Source organism: Rissa tridactyla, chromosome 6 (genome assembly GCF_028500815.1).
Source record: "Rissa tridactyla isolate bRisTri1 chromosome 6, bRisTri1.patW.cur.20221130, whole genome shotgun sequence".
NCBI classification, from domain to species: domain Eukaryota; kingdom Metazoa; phylum Chordata; class Aves; order Charadriiformes; family Laridae; genus Rissa; species Rissa tridactyla.
Genome location: NC_071471.1, coordinates 37033799 through 37053033, shown reverse-complemented (window position 1 = coordinate 37053033; position 19235 = coordinate 37033799).

Genomic DNA, 19235 nt, shown 5'->3' with positions numbered 1-19235 from the left:
AGAGGCATTAACTTCTGCATGCCAGGAACAAAAATTAAGGTTATGGTTTGCATCTTGGTATCGTCGGCAAATCCTTATGCCTTTGAAAAGGAGAGAAAGCCCTGCCTTTTAACCAAACAGTGCAATCTGGGTGCCTTACAGTCCTTTTTTATTGTTATTATTATTATTTTTTTTAAAGAAAAGAGCTAGTGGGATGGCAGCAGCGTCCTAAGAGGTGGCAGGGGTGCAGTGGGGCTGCCAGGAGACAGTTTGCAAAGTGAGGAGAGATAAGATGCCAAGTGACAGCCGCTAGCGAGCTGCTTCCAGAGAACAGGGTATAAATAGACAACAAAGGGATTTAGTGTCAGAGCAGCACTTGCACCTTCCTGCTGCCCAGCTTGACAGGCGTGAGCAGGGAAATGCAGCTGAGCTGAGCCAGTGAAATCTGCTCTGGGATTTATGCGCATATGGATAATGTAATGACAAGATTTATCAGCCTGTTATGGTCCTCTGTCCATCCGCAGCGGGCTTGCCCTGTGACACTGACTGGCCATAGCAGGTGCACTTGGATGGTCCTCATGTCTGCTAACCCTCCAGCCAGAGCCTGGAGCCACTGGCTCCTGTCTCGCCTGCCCAGACTTCTCCTACACGAGGCTGTTGCCGTCCTAAAAAGGTGCTCTGCTTCTCCCAGTTCTATCCCTGGTAATTTACAGTGACACCTGCCATGTGCTGCCCCAAGTCTGAGCTTATCCAGCTCTAAACACTGCTCCTGCAGGGTGCCTGGCCTCTGTGCTGGGGGTTGGTTTGTCCTGCTGGGCAGCCTCCAGGTTCACCTGGGCTTTTCCTGTCCTGTGCCCTCCTGGCTGGGCTGTGTTTCCCCCTGAGGTGCTGTTGTCCCCAGACGCTACGTTTCTACCGCACTTCCTCACCCCTTGTCAGGGCGTGAACAAAGCTGCCAGGCTAACAGTGATAGAGTTACGATGGGTTGATGCAATGTTGGTTTTGCCATAGCAACACCAAAGGTATGGGGGGAAAACTGCTGTCTCTTAAAATACCAAGAGTGGTGTATCAGTAGGCAGTTAATCCTCTCCTTGCTGACTGTTTTCAAAACCACCACAATTTTCAGAGCATTACCTGTGGCAGCACTCTGCCAATGTCTTTCCGACAGCTTTTTGGGTCTGGGTTTGTTTCGTAGTTTGCTGCTGGGGCTGGCAGGTTTTGGCTCCCATGACGTGTGTGTCCTGCCCTGAGCAGCTTGCATGGGCTCTGTAAAGCGCTACCATAAAGATTGTGAGAACTTGGCAACAATAGGGTGAAAAGAACAGATTTAGGCTGAGGAAGGGTAATGAGTGGAAAGACCCATCACAAAATCCACATGATGGAAAATCAGCCCAGCCTGCAAGAATAAGAAAAGCCCGGGTCTGTATATCCCAGTGTAAATCCATGAGGAGAGGCATCTGTGGGGGCGTGCATGGGGCTGCTGGGGCTTGCAGTGAGCTCAGCTGTGAGGATGCTGCGGGCCTAGGGATGGACAAACGGGCTGATGGCAGTATTTCAGGGCTGGGAGCACAAAGCAGGACTACTCCCCTGTCTGTCGGCCATGTGAAATTCCTGGGATACGGAGGGTCTTTTGTGTGGGGATCAGCTGTCGGCCAGCTGCCTATTTTTAGGGTGGCAGATCCCGGGCTATCCAAGGGGAAAGCTGATGGAGAGAGAGAGGTGTGTGGGGACACTTGTGTGTGCCTCTAGGCAGACCTCACCTGCACTCCTGCACTGCAGGTAGTGTTTTCTACTGTCATTTATACTGCTTCATGCCTGAGTGAAGGTGCGTAACTGAGCAGAGACTCAGTATTTACACACAGTTGATTCTGCTGAGCTTTCTTGCAGAAATGACGTGGGATGTGATTGCAGCGCAGAGGCGTCTGCTGTGTGCCCTCCCCACTGGCTACCTTCAGCCTGAAAGAAGGGCAGGGAGGGAGAAGTCCCCAGAGTTTTTAAATTTTTTTAGTGTTTGGGAAAATAGGTGCCTTTGCAAACAGGTTGAAAAAAAACCCCTACCAAACAAACAAGAGATCTTTCCATGTGCTGCTTGAGGGGAAGGTTGTGTCTGAGCACAGCCCATATCAGACACCAGAGAGTCCAAGTCAGAGGAAAGTAAATGGGGTTTCATAAACTCCACAGCTGTGTACAATGGCACGTATCTTCCTGTGCCAGTGGTTCTGCATACACGGACTTGTTCTTTTATGACCAGGTGTATGGAAGTGCATCCATGTGTACAAATACAGCTTTTCGGGGGTTGATTGCTTGTCTCCAGGCGTGACCTGAAAGCTTTGCTTAAAGGCAGCCGAAGACAAGGCACTCATTGAACAAAAGTAGTCTTTGCATTGCTTTTTTTTTTTTTTTTTTTAGCCAACATAATGATGTTTTTTCTACTTACTCAGCTCATGAATTCATCCACGCTGGTGGTGCTGAGGGAGAGGAAAAGAGCCCATAGCTGCTCTTTCTAATAAGAAAGCCTTGCAAATGCTCTGATGGAGAAATTTCTCTGCCAGCAGCATGTACACTTTCTTTACATGTGCTAAACTGCTTGAGGTGCAGCTGAATTTCTTTAAACAAAAGGCATTTGTTTAAAAACATTTTGAGTGTTGCAAATGGATTTTTTTTTCTTTTCATAGGAAGCAAACACTTATGGAAGTGTCTTTACCTGAAATGGGGTTTTCAGTTACATGAAATTTAAATGTACATGTTCCTCTCTCTTCCATTTTTCTTACAAAAATATTTAAGTTTTGTCATAGAGAAAAGATAGACTTTTTTTTTTGTCCTCTTTCCAGTAGATAAAAAGAGAAAAGGAGTACAAAGCAAAACCCTGCAACAATTCACCTGCCTCCCAAACTTGTTGCCGAACATTTTGAAGGCCGTTTTGAAGGCCCTTTCCTGTGGAAGGACATTTTCTTCTGTGCCCAGCCCTGATTAGAAATTAGTATTCTTGGAAAGGATTTCCTAAGAAGGAAGACAATTGCTATGTCTCCTAGGGCTTCTCTAAAAATACACAATCAAAGGTCCGGGCTGATCGGGGTGTAAAGGCACAGCAATGCGCTATTGCGCCACAGTTTGGATTGCTCGGTGCTACTCAGAGCAAAGGCAAGGAAGACTGCAATCGCTTTAGTTTGCGAGTTACATCCATTGCTTATCAAGGCTAGAAAAATACAAAAATAAGATATCCCTTGCTCTCAGGCCACAGTAATTCTTGCAGCAAGCGAGCCTTTGGTTTTTGGTTTTTACCTGGTGTAAAGGGTTGTTTATGAAAGGAATGACAAATGCCTGCAACACTGGGATGCAGCAGTGGTGTCTTGATTGCCAAAGGGGTGCGGGATATGGCTCCCTGCTCTGGGTGGCAGCGCTTGCTGTCAGTGCTCTGCAGTGTTATAGCTTCTCACAGAAATCTTCCGGATTTGTGGAATGATGTAGGGGATGCGCCCTCCTAAAGCTGCACTGTGACGCTTATGTGCCTGTATCTGCTCCTGGCTGGCGGGAGAACAGAACTGATGGTGGGGTGTCCCAGAGGCTTCTGAGCACCAGTGGGGTGGCCTCAACCTCCTGCAGGTTTTATTTTCTTGCTGGTTTCTGGCCCTATCCTGAAATAAACATACACATATGTATAAGCCTGGAAAGAGAAAGCAGAGTGCGTACTTAAAACCTCTCCTGCATTGAGCCAGGATCTCCTGACAAATGCATTTTAAGGCAACTTCTGCAAGAAAGGGGACTGCCTGGGCACCTCTTCCAAGCACCCGCAGGTTAGCAGTAAAGCGCAGCGCACTTCGGCAGCCTGCTGCTGAAGTCTTGACATATGGGGATGTGATGGTCCTGGATTGCAGACCTGCTCTGAGTAATGCCAGCAACTGAAAACAGTAACAGGGAGAAAATGAGAACTTCAGGACAGCAGCTGCTCTTCTTTTAAATAAAAATAAAAAAAAAAATAATTCCCAAACCCCAACCTTGGTCTGGGCAAAGAAACAGCGAGGGCTTGCCAGCACTAGTGGCTTGAAGCGGTCTCAGCGTTTGCAGAGTGGTGGGCCAGGGTGTTACGTTTTTGACTCTAAATGAGGTTAATGGAAGTTACATGTACTCAAATCCCCATGCGCTACTTTGAAAATGCAGGAGCTAACAGTGGTTATTTATTGATTTCATTTTGTCCCTCTGGCTCATGTGGGAGGTTGAAAGTAAGGCAGCAGCTGCCTGCGTGCATGTGTATATGAGAGGGAAGGGGAGCAGGCGTGTGTGTACGGATACGGAGAGCGTGGGGCTGGTGCTTTAGGAAGTTTGCGATCCCCAGGTTTGGGGATTTTTCCAGGCGCCAGTTCAGATGGTCCACGGGGGGCCCTGCCTCTACGTGCCTATCTGTCCTCAACCACGTGGCTGTCCTGGGCAGCTTGTGCCGCTTTGCCTGCAAGCTGCTCAGGGTTGCAAAAATTGGTAGGGCAAGGAGAAGCAGAGAGCCACTGGGTACGCTTCACTCCACAGGGACACTGGGTCAAAAACCCAGGGGAAAAAGTAAACTTGAGTCAACCTAAAATGTTTTGTGGTTTTTTTTTTTCTTCCCCTTTTTCCCCCCTGTTTTCTAGTTTTTCAGAATCTCAGCCCACAAAACTTGAGGGTTCCTCAGGATGGAGGAGGGCTGCTTCTGGTTTACATGCAGCAGTCGGTACCCAAGCATGCCCAAAACATCTGTCATTGGTGGAAATGAGCATCTCTCTGGCAAGGCTCTTCATTCTTTGCAGTAAAGAACAAGCAAATTTGCTTATTTGTGGTTAATGATTGTTCCAGATGGCCAGAAATAATACACGATGCACAGCCCCACCATTGCCCAAACTATTGAAGTGCTGTGGAACGTGTTTGCAGCGCAAAGACAAGCTGGGGAGGTTGTTTAACTTACTGGTCTCCAGTTTGGAGTGACTCCTTCAGCCACAATATAAATGTAGTCTCCCAGCAAGACTAAACTTTCCCATAGGAGAGAGCAAAACTCACAGAGAAGAAGAGCTGTGCTCCTCTGTACTCCTCCACTGAGATGATGGCCTCCATGTCATCTCAGTGGCAGCTTCAAGGCCAACATTTGCTATCAAAGCAAATACAGACCCTCTGCTTAGCCACTGCAGACCATGGTCTGCCTCTTGTGTTGATGCCAAGACCAAGAGGTGGCTTGTACGCACTTTGTATGTCATACCTATATGCCACATGTATATGGGAGTTTTTGTGTGGGGTAAAGGCTCTTGGTGAAGCTTGGCCAACTTTTCCACCAGTGTTGCTGCTAAAACTCATGGAATGGGGGGAATCTCCCATCTCAGCACCTCAATGTTGACTTGATTTACCACTCCCCTTGCTAATTCAAGGTGATTTTGAGGTTTTTTTTGGGGTGCAGACAAAGCCTTAACCTGCCAAAACCTTTCTCTGTTAGGTTAGGACTCTGTTAGGACTGGGGAGAAAGTCTACCTTCCAGTTTGCCTGGCAGATCTGTTACGAGGTGAGCCTTTTTCCTGCACTGTGAGCTGCCTTTCTGGCAGTGGTGGTGTGGTGTGAGTAGTCTCAGTCAGCATGTGGGGAGCAGGGGGGCTCTGGATGTGTGCCCCTGGCTTGTGATGCTCATCTTGCTATGGAGATGGGTCAGTGGCTTTTCTGGCCCTCGTGCCCAGTGCAAGTCTCCCCATTCCTGCCCTGGAAAAAGGGACGCAGAGAGAGGCGATGTTTCAAAAGAGGCTGGGATGAGAGAGAAGGGGGCAAAGCTAAATGTCATCAGTGTCTTGTGCCTGCAGAGTGACAGACATGTATGATGACCTACCCTGTACACCAGCATCCATAAAATAAAATTATTCTCTGGGGTGTTCCTAAATGAAGGAGCATTTCCTTAGTTGAGCCCTACCCTTCATGCCCTGGCCCTGAACCCTGATAGCCAGGGGTGATGTCCAGCCATGCTGCCCCTGGCACCTTCCAGAAACCTATTTCCCGTGTCACCTCATGCACAGCCCCCTTGCACACAAAGGGTTACTTGCTAAGATGCAGCTCTGCCTAATTAAGAGTAACAGCATCTTCCACTGCAGCGAGATGTGTTTTTGTGAATTTATCGCTCAGAAGCATGACCCTGAAAATAACTGCCTGGGCCGGACTTGGGACCCTGCATGTTAACCCTTTGCTCCAGCCTGGCCTCTAAGACCTGCCTCCTTTTGCTCCCAGATGAGTCCTGCCCTGTGCTGTGATCCAGGTGACTCCCGGCAGCGAGACGCAGCCAGGATGTGTCAGATGTGCTTTCAGGTTGGAGCAAAAACAAGGCAAAGCCTCCATGTATCTTATGGTTTTGACCCCAAACAATACGCTGACGGCTTAAATTAGGAGTTGGCTCCAGCTCACTTGAAGCTCGGCCCAGGTTTGCTTGAAACTCAGCCTAATTTTTCCTGAAAGCAAAGCTGAGTGGGAGAGGAGGGCTGGGTCCGGGAGGGGGTTCTCGGCAGGTCACAGCAGTTGTGCAGAAGAGCTGCAGTTTATCAGCTCACAGCAATTATCAGCCCACAAAAGCAGGGCTGCCTGTATTTCCAATTTCTTGCCTATGCAGAGCCACGCAGATGATGGGTAAAGATGCCCTTTGCAGGTTGGAGCAAACTGGGGGTTGGCAGCAGTGAGGATCTTGGCTGCCCGTGAATCTGAATGCATTTAGGCACCTAAACATCCTCCCTGATCAACCCCCCTGGGAAAATCTTTATTTCCCCTATTGCTGCCTTTCCACACAGGTGCTGTGTGTCCTGACTGGTGCCTGCACCAGCTCCTTTTGTTTTAGTGCTCCTCAAGGCAATTCTCGTTCTCAGCGGCCCCGCAGCAGTAGAGAGGTAGAGACCTGCATGGACCCTCATTTCCCGGAAACGGAGAAAAAAAAATATGGAAAATACTTTGAGATGGGCTTTCTGCTCTCATAGTTAGCAGCTGGGCCCTAAAATGGGCTGTAGTTTGGAGGATCAATCTGTATTTCCATGACAGGAGCAAGCAGCCAAGCTGGGGGAAAGCTTGCAAGCTGAAAAATTGAGCAGAGCTGGTAAGTATTCCTTTGCTGGTGGGCTCAGTCTCTAGCTCCTACCAGGCTGGGGCTTCCAAGTGGAGGTAGAAGGAAATGCATGGGTGAGAGGGCATCCACAGAAATGGGAGAGCTCGGCTTGTACCACTTCAGCACAGGGAACGGGCACCTGGTGCTCTGTGAAGGGAGCTGGTTGGATCGAGGGTTGCTGGGTGCCCTGGGGCAGAGAGGTCCGATAGTGTCTTTTGGCAGCTTTTGCCCCAGCAGAGCCCTTTTGAATTCCAGGCGAACCGTTTCCATGGGCTGCTTTCTGCAGTAATTTTGATTTTATTGCCTTGGGGAGAAGGTTCCTGCAAACAAGTGAAATGCAGGCAGGGGTGATAAAAGGTGCGAATTGAACCGTCCTCATGGAGTGCCTGGGAAGCAGCAGTGGATGAAGAGACTTCCCACTCTTTTACAGCTCTCTCCTCTTTGTAGTAAGTTGGGCTTGAGGTGTTACTGCAAGGAAAACAATATTTTTTTGATGGCTCCATTACGGTTGGAACTGTCCCCTGCAGAGCGCCCTATGGACTGGTGTTTTCTGTTAATTACACCTCACTTTGCTAAGACCTGGTTTCCTGCTGGAAGTCTCATGTCCTCCATCTTTGTTTTCTTTTATTTTCCTAAAAAAGTAGAAAGGCAATTTTTTTTTCTTGCACCCCTGCTTATCTCCTAAATGTCACCTTCCTTACCAATGGAGAGGTGCAAAGGTGGAGTGCCCTCATGCTCTCACCCCAGTGCCAATGAGTCCCTCAGATCCAGCTTTTCCCCGTTTTTCTGGAAGATGATTTTGGCAAGGAAGAAAGGAAGGAGAGAACCCTCTCCCTGTCCCTGCCCTGGAGAGCCAGGGGCTGATGTTGCACCGTGTCTCTGGCAGGAACCACAGCCTCGATGGGGCATCTCTCCCCACTTGCCTTTGGCTTCCCTTCAGCTTGGGGTCCCAGCAGATGCTTTGCAGCTTTTCCACAAATGTTTGGGAAGAGGAGCCAAAGTTAGGTCCTTCTGGCAGTATTTCCACAACAAATCCCTGGCTCCCAGGGAAGACGGATGTTATTAACCCAAGCTGAGTCCATGGGGGGTCCCCAGGCTGGTGCCAGGGGCTGCTGCTGGGGGCTCTCCTCCAGCCAGCAAGTGTAAATGAAGAGCTGAAATCCTGGCTGTTCAAACAGTGAGACAGAGTAGCTGGAGTTCCCCTCCCTTTAGTGCTACCCGCTTTCCATTTAGCGGGATTAAGGTCTGACCGTCCATCCCTGCTTGCCGTTTGTCTGGCCTTTCCCACTTCGGCCGTGCTACTTGTTTCTCCTCTTTGAAGGTCTGTGCTCAACCCTGATGGGGGTCTCCTGGTTTCAGAGGCAAGAATGTCCTTACGGAGTCGTGTCCAGGTTGCAAAGTTAACATTAGACAATGGGGAGATGACTCAGCCCTTTCAGTACACGTTTCCATGTTCCCAGCTGCTGTAGGAAATAAACAGTAAGTGGTTAACATCACTATTAAGACACATATAGAAGAAAATATTGTCCTAACAACATTAGATCTATGGTTTAAATTGGTCAATGACAGGAAATTTGGAATTAAGGACGGACGCTTGTCTCACTTCTCTGTTTGACTTGGGAAATAAAAATAATTCAGGCACAAAGTGAATGAAACGGCACTGGAAATGCCATATTACTGCATTTCCTGGGCTTTTATGTCAGGAATGAAGAAGGAAGAATAAATGAGGTCTTTTGTGTCCTTCAGTTCAAAGTGACGGCAACAAAATCCGTCCAGGTCTCTGGAGTCAACTGAAAACGAGACTATTTTTTTACTCAGGTTTATCATTGCATTATGTAGCCAAGACACTGGAGAGGTTCTTCCTTTGGGGACAATTATTCATGTTCTTTTAGTTGAGCAGTTTATTGGGCTTTTTTTGGTTCAGCCCCACTGGGACTACTTGGATGCCGGAGAAAAGGTTCAGTCCAAAAACCCCTCGCATTTACTGAGGCACAGAGACTTTTGAAGGTTAGAAATATTCCAGGTCAAAAATCAAAGCAAAGCTGTTGGAAGCCCATCACTTGTGGGTGCTGTCTGGGTAGAAGGTCTGAAACTCTTGCACTATGCCAATAGGTGTGTAAGTCACATCTGTTCCCGCACAGTCACCTCCCGACGCTCTTGTTGATGGCAAGGAGTGTTTGTTCAACGATCGGCTTCACGGATGTCAGTGGGACTGTTGCAGAACACGAACCTTAGGATAAGGGACAAGAAAGTCAACTGAATGACTGAAAGCTTTTGCAGCCTTCAACCGTCAGGAGACTGTTACGCATTTCTGGAAGAAGGTGCTGGTCCACAGCTGTTAAGCAATCCCGTTGACAAAAAGGTAGCTTCTGTAGACTGGAAATACCTTATTTGTCTTCAGTTCAACAGCCAGTCTGGGAGATTTCTATGAACAGCCTGGTTTGATGTGTGTTTAGGTTGGCTCCCAAAACCCAAGAGAGGTAATAACCGCTTTTTTAAAGGATGTTGGCTGGGTTCTGGGTCAGGGATGCTGTTTTCTCCCTATGCGTCTCAGCATGGAGGAAGGGTTTTTAAGACTGGAACAGAGATAGACACAAATACCAGAAAGGCCTTTGGGCTGGAAATGTGGTGGGCATGTTACATTCTTTGCTCTTTATCCTCTTTTTCGGAAGAACAGTCTGTGGACATTTGGAGATTATGCTGTTAGCTAATCTAGTTAGAACAAGAGAGATTAATGTTGGGCTGGTTTGTTCTTCCACCCTCCACCCATCTGGGAATTCATTACTGCCCTGCCACTAACTGAAATAACATGGGGACCAGCCACGGACAGCACTCCTTCCTCTGTCCCAGTTTCTGCATACTGTCAGATTTGTCCCCAGAGACCACCACACGCATGCACACACACGTGGGCAGAGGAAAGAAGGAGCCAGACTTCTCCAAAACAGGGTTTTTTTCTCAGACAGCTTGGTCACGCTAGGATCCCAAAACATAAGGCTAGCATCCATCATAATTCCTTTTTACCAGAATCAAGAAAGGCTGAGAGATGTTAACTTCATGTTTGCCTGTATGTATGCGTATGCACATATTTAAATGCACGTGTGTCTGGGGGAAAGGTCTGACTTTTGGGCACAACGTTGGTTGAGTCATTATCTGAGTCTGCTACAGTTCTGAAAACAGCCCTTCTGTGACCTGCTGTTCCTTTCTGCCAGGGTCAATCAGAGGAGCTGGAGGAGCCACCCTTGAGGTTCCTCCGTTCCGCCACCACACATTGGAGATACCAGCCTGAAGAGGAGCAGGTGATGGAAGAGTAGCTGTACCACTCCAGATGCCAGGAAGGGTGAAAGCAAACTCCCCTCCACCAGGAAGCAGCTGATTTCCCTGCAAGAGCTACAGAGGACCCAGCCTGTCTCAAACATCCCTCTAGATGTCCCATAGGTGTTAAACCCATAACTGAGCTTCAGTAGTATCTGCGTCAGGCAGCAGCCTGTCTTTGTGTGGGGTGGCAGATAGGATGTGACACTTGAGCCTGTGGGTGTCTGGTGACATAACTCCAGGCAGCGCATGGAGATGCCCATCTCCCTCTGTAATTGGTGCAGAGCAAGTGAGGTCCTACATAAGCTGAACCACTCAGCGGTCCACCAGAACCCCAGGGAGATTCTCAATGCGTGGACAATGCACATTTTTTTAATGCGTAACACCAATTGTCCTCCATGCTGACCCTATCTGCAGCTGAGCAGGGTCGTGGCCAAGAAGGTGGAGAGGTCCTGGAGAGCAAAGCCAGCACCCAGCTCCCATTCTGGCGTGCCACGTGGGTGTGCTACACCCCTCTCCAGTGCTGAGGGACGAGGTACGCTTCCTGCGCAGCTCACTAGCGTGGAGATATTGGTATGTGATTTGCGGGAGTCTGGAAATTTGGCTGCCCCTGGGCCATGGTGTCTGCAGCGTGGGTCCAAACAATTGGTGTGCGTGCACTCTGTGGCCGCTCGGAAAATGCTGCTGCTGGAGCCAAATTCCTTCCTCCAACTTGCACGCAAAGAAGCCACTAATTTCACCAGCAGTTGAATACACATATCTGAGGGAAAAATTTGGCCAGAAGCCTTTGGGCAGAAATTTTAACATAATCACCCAGAGAAAAAAATAATGGTGAGTTGCAAGTGGCGTTTTGCAGAGAAAGAAGGGCGGGGAGAAATCAAAGTGTTGAAAAGCTTTCCCCTAACAAAACTCCTCTGAGTTCTTTAAACAGCACAATGGCTATTGATGGATAAAAAGTAAAACAGGACAGCATATCCTCCTGAATTTATTCTGGTCCCGGTGCACAGCCCCTGGCATTTTTTCGGAAGAAACTCTTGAGTAAACATGTTGTCCAACATGGAAAGACACATAGCATGTCATAAATATCATTTGTAATGTGTTCTGGGAGACACACCAGTGCTGTTAGGGCCAGGGAGCTGCTTAGCTTCACTTTGATTTACAGATAAATACAGCATGTCTGAGGTTCCCAGTTGCCAACTGCATGGGCAAGCTCCTGATTGTGTGCTGTACTCCATGGGATTAATTGAGACCACCTGGAAGCGTGGCAGCAAGAGCAATCTTCCTGATAGCATGTGGTTGTAAGAGCTAAGGAGGAGCAGTTTCTTCAAGAGGTGGGGCTCAGCTTGTCCCGTTGTGGGACTGAGGACCTAGAGTAACCTGAACGGTAAAGAGGATATTGCAAAATTAGGATTTTCTGGGTATTTCTATGCAAGGCAGAGCTCTGAGCACTGAATGTGGCTATATTTGCCTGGTTTCTAATTGTGATGCTCATTTTAGCATTTTTCAGGTTTTCTGCAGGCTATGGAGGTGAACAATAAAAGCAGATACCTAGTCAAGATATTCTGGTGTTTTCCTAGGATGTGACAAAACCTACATGAGGACATTTGCCCTTTGAGGACATGGTGCAACAAAATAAATGTGGGGGTGGAATGGGCTGGGAGGAGAGGGGATGGGGTTTTATGGAAATACCGTAGCAGCAGGTGATTATGTTTTGGGCAATGCAGTAGTTCACACCGGCCCTGGTGATTTTATTTCTTTTCTGGCTTCTGTGCAAAGGTAACGCATGCAGAATGATTAGGGGGGCTGCGGTAGTCATTAATTACTGGGCTTTCCCTCTGGAAGTGGCAGGTACTTCAACATAGGGGTGGCGACACAGCAGGAGCGTGTTTTAAGTGTAAATAAACATTAGTTTTTGGTACAAGGTGGGTTTGGGAGAAAGGCTGAGATTGTGGGAAGGAACTAGTCAGACTGGAGGATATGCCATGGAAAACAGCTTTGCATTAGCTTTTTTTTTTTTCAATATGTCCCAGCAAGCATATGAAAAAAAAAGTACAAGTGGATCTGCTGGAAGGGTTATAATATTGAAGAGAAAACATCATGTCCTGCAGATGGAAAGAGGGGGAAAAAAGCTCTGTGTGTGCGTGCAGCGAATGGAGGTTAGGTGAAATTAGCTTGTAAGAGCTGCTTACAGGCAATAATTCACCACACCGTTTTACATTGTTCACATGGCACAGGGCAGCTCTGCCCAGCAACACGATGGCATCAGTCTTTGCCAGTGAAGAGGAGCTGTCGAGCTTTTTGGCCAGGGCTTGGCTTCTGAACCCAGTTCCAAGCACTCCCCAACATGCAGCGGGTTTGGATCCTGATCTCCACCTTGCCGTCGTTTCTGATTTTTTCCAGCTCTGATTTTCAGCCTGTGACTCCTGTTTCCTGCTCCTGGTCTTGGCCAAGGAGGTTAATTCCTGGCCCTGCAGCTTGCTTGTGAGTGCACAGCAGTGGGGATATACGTGGTGCCTCTGTGCTTTCCCATGCAGGAGTGTTGTGCTGGGGCCAGCGCGGTGTTTGCTAATGTTACTGTTCCTGGTTTGGCTTCTGCACTGATATCTGCTGTGCTAATTCTGGAAGGGATTCTCCTTGTTTGATTTCAGGCAAGGAAGCACATAACCGAAGATAAGGACCTTTTTCTCAACACCCAGAAGTGAATAGAGATCCCTGGAAGAGACGTGAACTCATTGCAAGAAAGCATGAATAAAGCCAAGACGGCATCATCTTCCACCCCTTGCTGCCAGCAATGCCATGGGCTCTACAGATCTAATGTAGGAGGCTGTCAATCCTGAGGAGGCATTTCAGAGAACACTTCAGGTTTCCAGGGCTTGGAAAGTGGTGTGTGAAAGTGCCCCCTCACTCCCAAGGTACAGCAAACCATCGTGCCCTTTTGGCCATTGGTGGTGAAGGCAATTTTCCCTCAGCTTGACTGTGCTTTGGGTAAAGACTGACTTCTTTCTTTTCAATGCCAAGCCAGCTGCCCACCAGCTTCGTTTGCTGTCCCCAGATCGCCCCACTGGGTGGAAGAGCAGAGAGCTGGTGCTCAGCCATCCTCACTGTGCTGCCCTGCCTTCCACAGCCCTTGATGCAAGGGGCTATAAAGGACAGGGGAGCTGGAGGGGGCTGGTTTACAAAATGCAAAGGATAACTGAAGTTTTTCTGCATGAAACCACCATGGCTGCAGCCACTGGGCCTGAAGGCATGGATTTGGGCTGTTTTTTCCCCAGCATTTCCATTTCTTGCAATTGGGCATCTTGGAGGGATTTGCCAGTGGGTTGCTACTCTGGATGGGTTTCTGCAAAGTCGCTCCACCTTTTACGAAGCATCTCCGGGCTTCAAAGCCACGGGCACCTTCCCTGGTGAGGTAGGCTGCAGCTCAGAGCAGGGGCAGCTCTCCGCAGGGCATGATGGATGTGAGGTTTTTGTCACCGAGACCCGAGGTACTCACTCCCTGCCTCCTCTGCAGCTTTCATTGACATGAAAAACTGAGCAATGACACCTTTCCTCCTCCTTTGACCCCCATTTTTTTTTTCTCCCCTTCCAAAAAGGCTAAGAGTGTGTCCCTTCTGCAGGTCTCTCCTCTCCACCAGCTTACCTTCCTCCCTGCCCTCAATTGAAGACAGCTGCCAGGAAATATTTCTGCTGTTTAAGTGAAAACAGATGGAGGCGGGGAGAAAGAAAGCACAGCATTTACAGCTTAATTGCTGTCATCTCTGGAAACGTGGGCCAAGGTGCGTCGAGTGTAGGAGTGCATGTGCGTACAGGGCCATGAGGCCCTCAGAGATGGCAGCTTTGGCTGGAGGCGAAGCACCGCAGCCCTCGGGTGGTCCCTTGTGAGGAAAGGGGGGGGCTACTCCATGGGCGCCAGCACCAGTTTATCCTGGATTTACAGACCACTGAGGTTGGGCAGGTTTCCCTCTGCCTGGGGATGGGTGCCTGGGCCCAGGGGCAGCAGTGGGGCTGAGGGGGGCTCCGTGAGGAGAGGCAGGGGCTGCCCTGGGTGTGGCCAGTTCCGGAAGGTACTGTCAGCGACATGGAGCCCAGCCCCTCAGCTCTATTGGTGTGATGCCTTGGGGAAATGGAGGTAAGAAAGGGGAAAAAATGCTAGAAAAATGAGAGGAATGGGGGGTGGTGGTGGTGGAATGAGGAACAGCCGTGTGTGGGGGGGTGTGTGTGGTGTGAGTGCACAGCTGGGAAAACGGTTTTAATTTTGCCTGTGTTTCTCAACATCCAAATCTATTTTAATTGGTAATGAATTCAACTAATTTTCCCCAAGTGGAGTCTGTTTTGCCTAAGACAGTGACTGGTGAGGGGAATCAAGACCTTCTTCCATTTCCCTGCGCCCCAACCTGGTGACGAGGGGACATGCGTGTGTGAGTGGAGCTGGGTGGACGACAGGCAGAAGGACACGGTTGACCCACCACAGTCTGCTCTTGGGTCACATTATTTATGCGAGAAAGAGGAGGAAAGCAAGCACAGAAACGTTTCATTTACGTGACCGTGAGGCGTGGGCTCAAGCCCTGCAGTCGCTAGTTCAGGTTGCTGAGTCCACAGAAGGCTTTTACTTTGCTGTGTTGAAAGCCAGTTAAGGGAAGCATTTGGGTGGGTTTTCAGTTTCAGACCACGAGATGTTTTGATGATGAATAAGGGGCTGCGCAGGTTTGGCACCAGAGCTCCTGGGTTTCTGTAATCGTGTAAGAAACCCCACAATGTGTTAATTCACTGGGGCAAGAATATGTTTTGTCTAAGTAAGGAAGAAGAAAATTTGCTTTGATACTTGCAACTGATAATGCGTTTCATGAGACAACCTGTTTTGACTATGGGACATCTGATAGATATGTGCAAAGATAACTGAAGATAACGTAATTTAATGGCTATTGTGATGTGAATTCAGACACAGCTATGCCAAGAAAGTTATCCCTCCCTTTGGCTTATTGTAGGATCACATGTACTTTGTGTATGACTATGGAGATTAGCTCCTACTAAACGGGAGTATTGAGGACTACTTCTCTGGATCTTTCTTCATGGTTTTGTCCTAGTGGGGCTGGGAGCGTGGGGCAGCCCTAGCTTTTTACCAGGAACAATATTTAACTGCTTACTGTCTGCTCTTCCAGAACCAGCTTCCCATAAGAACCCTCGCGTGGCTCTTTGGAAGGGCAGCCCTAAGAAATCAAGCATATGAAGGTATTTATGAAAGAAGTTCTGTGAGGGAAAGAGGCCTTGATCCAGCATGGATGCTTTTTGGTACAGTATGGCGGGAGTAGAAAAAACTATCAGTCTGCTGCTGCAAACCTAGCCCTGTCTTTATGGAGGCAGAGCAAGAAGAGAGACCCAGTGACCCTAGTGTGCAGCAGGTGACAGCACAGCATTAACAGGTAGAGAAAGATGTATGCTCCTGAGATCACACCATTCACACGGATTGCAGACAATTAATATAAATAGCGGGAGGGGGCAGGATTTTGCAGTGGTAGTTGCCAGCAATGGTCTGTGAGGGCCCTTGCTGCTGCTGAGCGACGCTGAGCCGTGTCTGACTTATACATAGCAGTGTGGTGGCCAACATTTTTTTGTCAAAAGACATAACTGTCTTATTTCATTTTTCATTATTTCTTCTGGCATTTGTGCATTATTTTTTTTATCAGAAACATCACTGTTTTCTTTCCTTTTTCCAAAGGTGCCAAACAAACAAGACTTCAAAGTGAAACAAGCCTGATTTTTCTTTTCCCTCAGGAAACTTGTTTTCCAACTTTTCAGAAACCAGTTCTCACTAGTCCCTGCTGCTGGGCCCCCTGATGCTGCACAAGGGGAGCATCAAACAGGGGCAGGGGCAGGGGCTGGGGAGAGGGGGACGGGGCTATTTACAACCTGACAGTGTTTGGGAACAGTTTTGGTTTCACTGTGCTGCAGTTTCCCCACTTTCCAAAATGCCAGTTTCTAGGGAGAATTGCATGAGTTTGACTTGGATCCTGCTGTGTAGCTCTCTGGTCCTTGAGACCTTTTTTTTTTTTTATCCGGGGAAGCAATAAGCATCAGCCCTGGAGCTCTCTTGCACACCTGCAGGTATTGCTCATAGTTGAACATGCTTGTCCTTCTGCATATGTTATTTTTTCATGTCTGCTTTAGCACATGTCATTTGATTTAGTCTGCAGAGGAGTCCAAGGACTTGGCCACAGCAGCACAGGAGTCAAAGGGAGAGCCTGTTAGGACGACAATGTCCCTCACTTAGTTGGCCGGGAAAACATTGCATGCCTGCGAATATCCCAAACAAACAGAGGGCAATTTCGGAGAGATGTGGGCAGAGGAGTGAAACCAAAACAAAAACAAACTTACTCCTTTAAAATAATACACGGGCCTGTTCTTCGCTACTGTGGACTCTGTGCGGTTGTTTGGGCGTGAGCAGAAGTGGCTGTAAAGTGCAGCCACTCAGATTTTGATGGTGGTTTACACTTCTTTGCTAAATGTGTGTCCCTACAAGAGGTGCTGGGAGATGGAGACTCAGGCTATGTGAGGAGACCTGGCAGCAGATCTGCCTGTCGCTGCTGTGTGTTGCTGAACACCAAAAAGCTCATTGTAGTCCCATGCATGTTGCTGTTGCTAGGCAGACAAAGACTCTGAAAACATGGAGAAACTCAGGAAGGACACAGTGGGATTGCAATGGGATGGTTGTTCTTCTGTTGGCACCAGACAAAGCATTAAGACTGAGGGAGGCTCACCCAGTGCTGCCCCTAAGGATTTCCCACGTCTCCCTCAGCATCACTCATTGCCTTTCCCTGGATGATACATGGCATGTGTCTGTTGGAGGTGTGAGATGAACATGACCAGGCTTTTAAATGATGTCCTGGTGACAGGAGTCTTTCCAGACCAGGAGGAGGATGTGTTCATGGGCAGCATGAGATTCAGGACTTGCAAGGTAAGGGTTTGATAACTCCAGCTTGAAATGCTTTGCGGCTGGCAGTGTATTAATCTCTTTTCCTTGAATGATAACCCTGGTCAGCAGTTTATCTTAAAGCAATTTACAGAGTAGTCTCATTTCACTGTGGAGGAAAGGGATGAAGACATGAAGAATGAAAGCCATGCCCAAGGCCACCAAGGAGAAGAGCGGCAGAGGTGGGAAAGGACCAAGTTGTTAGTTTACCTATCAGGTCATACAGCCCTAGAATTATATGTGGCTTGTGAGAGAAAGGCAAAAAAGACCCCAAAAAACTCACAGGGACTGTGAGGAAGCCACAGAGCCTCTATCTGCGGCTTACCCTTGATCCAGGCTTATATCTGTCTCCTGTGCAGATGATGGGCATCTTCCAATGCTGTTTCCCTGTGGAGGAATACAAGGAAGTGGCCGGCGCCAGGCATCACACTTGCCTGAGATATAGTTTGTGTGTCTCAGGCTGGGTTGCTGTTCCCACCAGGTCCCCAAATTGGACGTGTGGAACAGGGCAGCTCAGAGACCTGCTCCCAGCCACGTTTGGGTGCTGCCTCAAGGCAGTTGCCATCTCGCCTCGCTAGCCCCCAACAGAGCAAATGACAGCTCAGACTTGACACTTCAATGGCAGCATTTTAACACTCTGTGGCTGTGAGCAATGTTAGTGTCCCATGCATAATGTGCCACTGGCCAGGCCCTGCCTGTAACCTAAACCAAGGTTCAATGTATCCTTGATTCTGCCTTGGCAGGAGACAAGAGGATCCCGCGCGATCCTAGTCTCTGCATGTGTGAAAAGAAGCATGGTGTTTGCTTTCTTAACATTATTTTTGTTTTGGGGTAGCGTTAAACAGGTTGAGCAAGCATAGCAGAGAGTCATCCTTGGAAAAGGCAACCTGAAAGGACATTCCCAGGGAGATAAATCCCAAATCTGGCAGTTATAAAGCTGCTACAGCTGTCAGATAGGCTTCTAGGAAAAACAACAGGACAGCAAGGCAGGGCTGACAGCTGAACTGGTACAGGTGATGGAAAGCGATGCTGCCTCACCAGGGGCTGCGGTGACCATCAGCTTCTCTTAGGCTGTAAAAAAACAAATTGCATGCCACAGCATGCTTTGGGGAAAGCTGATTTGGGACCTGAATGCACCGGGGTATCTGCTGTTGAGTGCAACTAGATTTTCCATCTGGAAGGCATGACTATCTGGCCCAGAAGCCAATTTAAAGTACAAATTAGATCTGGCTGTTTGTCAGAGTCTCCTCCCCGAAATGCAATAAGGACAGGGTAATTATTCTTGGTAGTTTAGTGGTCCTGAAACAACAAACAAGCCAAGGGGGGAAAAATGGTTTGCAGAAGAATTCAAAGCTGAAGGATTCGGGCTGAGGAATTCAGTCCATATGATCCGGCAGAGATGTTGCTGCTATTCCTGTATGTCTTGAAAGGAAACTGCCACCAGATCCTCTGCTATTTTCTGTTCACAGGGCCCTAACTGATAGGCGTGATATTTCAGCCTTTGCGCTAACCCCTGCGCTCCAAATATGCAGGGACAGTTGTGCAAGCAGCCAAGTACCGTTCCCTGCTGTCGAGGAGGGTCACCGGTGGGAGGCAGCTCTCCTCTCGCTGACATGCAGCAGAGCCCTCGAGAAAGGCAAACCAAACTTCCATGGATGAGATGGGTTATGATGGCTTTGCCCCGATCATCACGAAGTCTGCGGTGCTGTACGTTACCTGTGCAGGATGCTGCCTGACGTGAGCAGGATGGGTGTCTGCCAAGGTGGGTGCTGGGCAGCAGTGCCTGCAAAGGGAGGGCTCTTGCTCTTCTTCCCTGCTTAAAACAGAAAAGTGTGTTTTCACTCTCTGCATTGGTAGCAGCATTTGGGGTGGAAAAAAAAAAAAAAAGTAGTT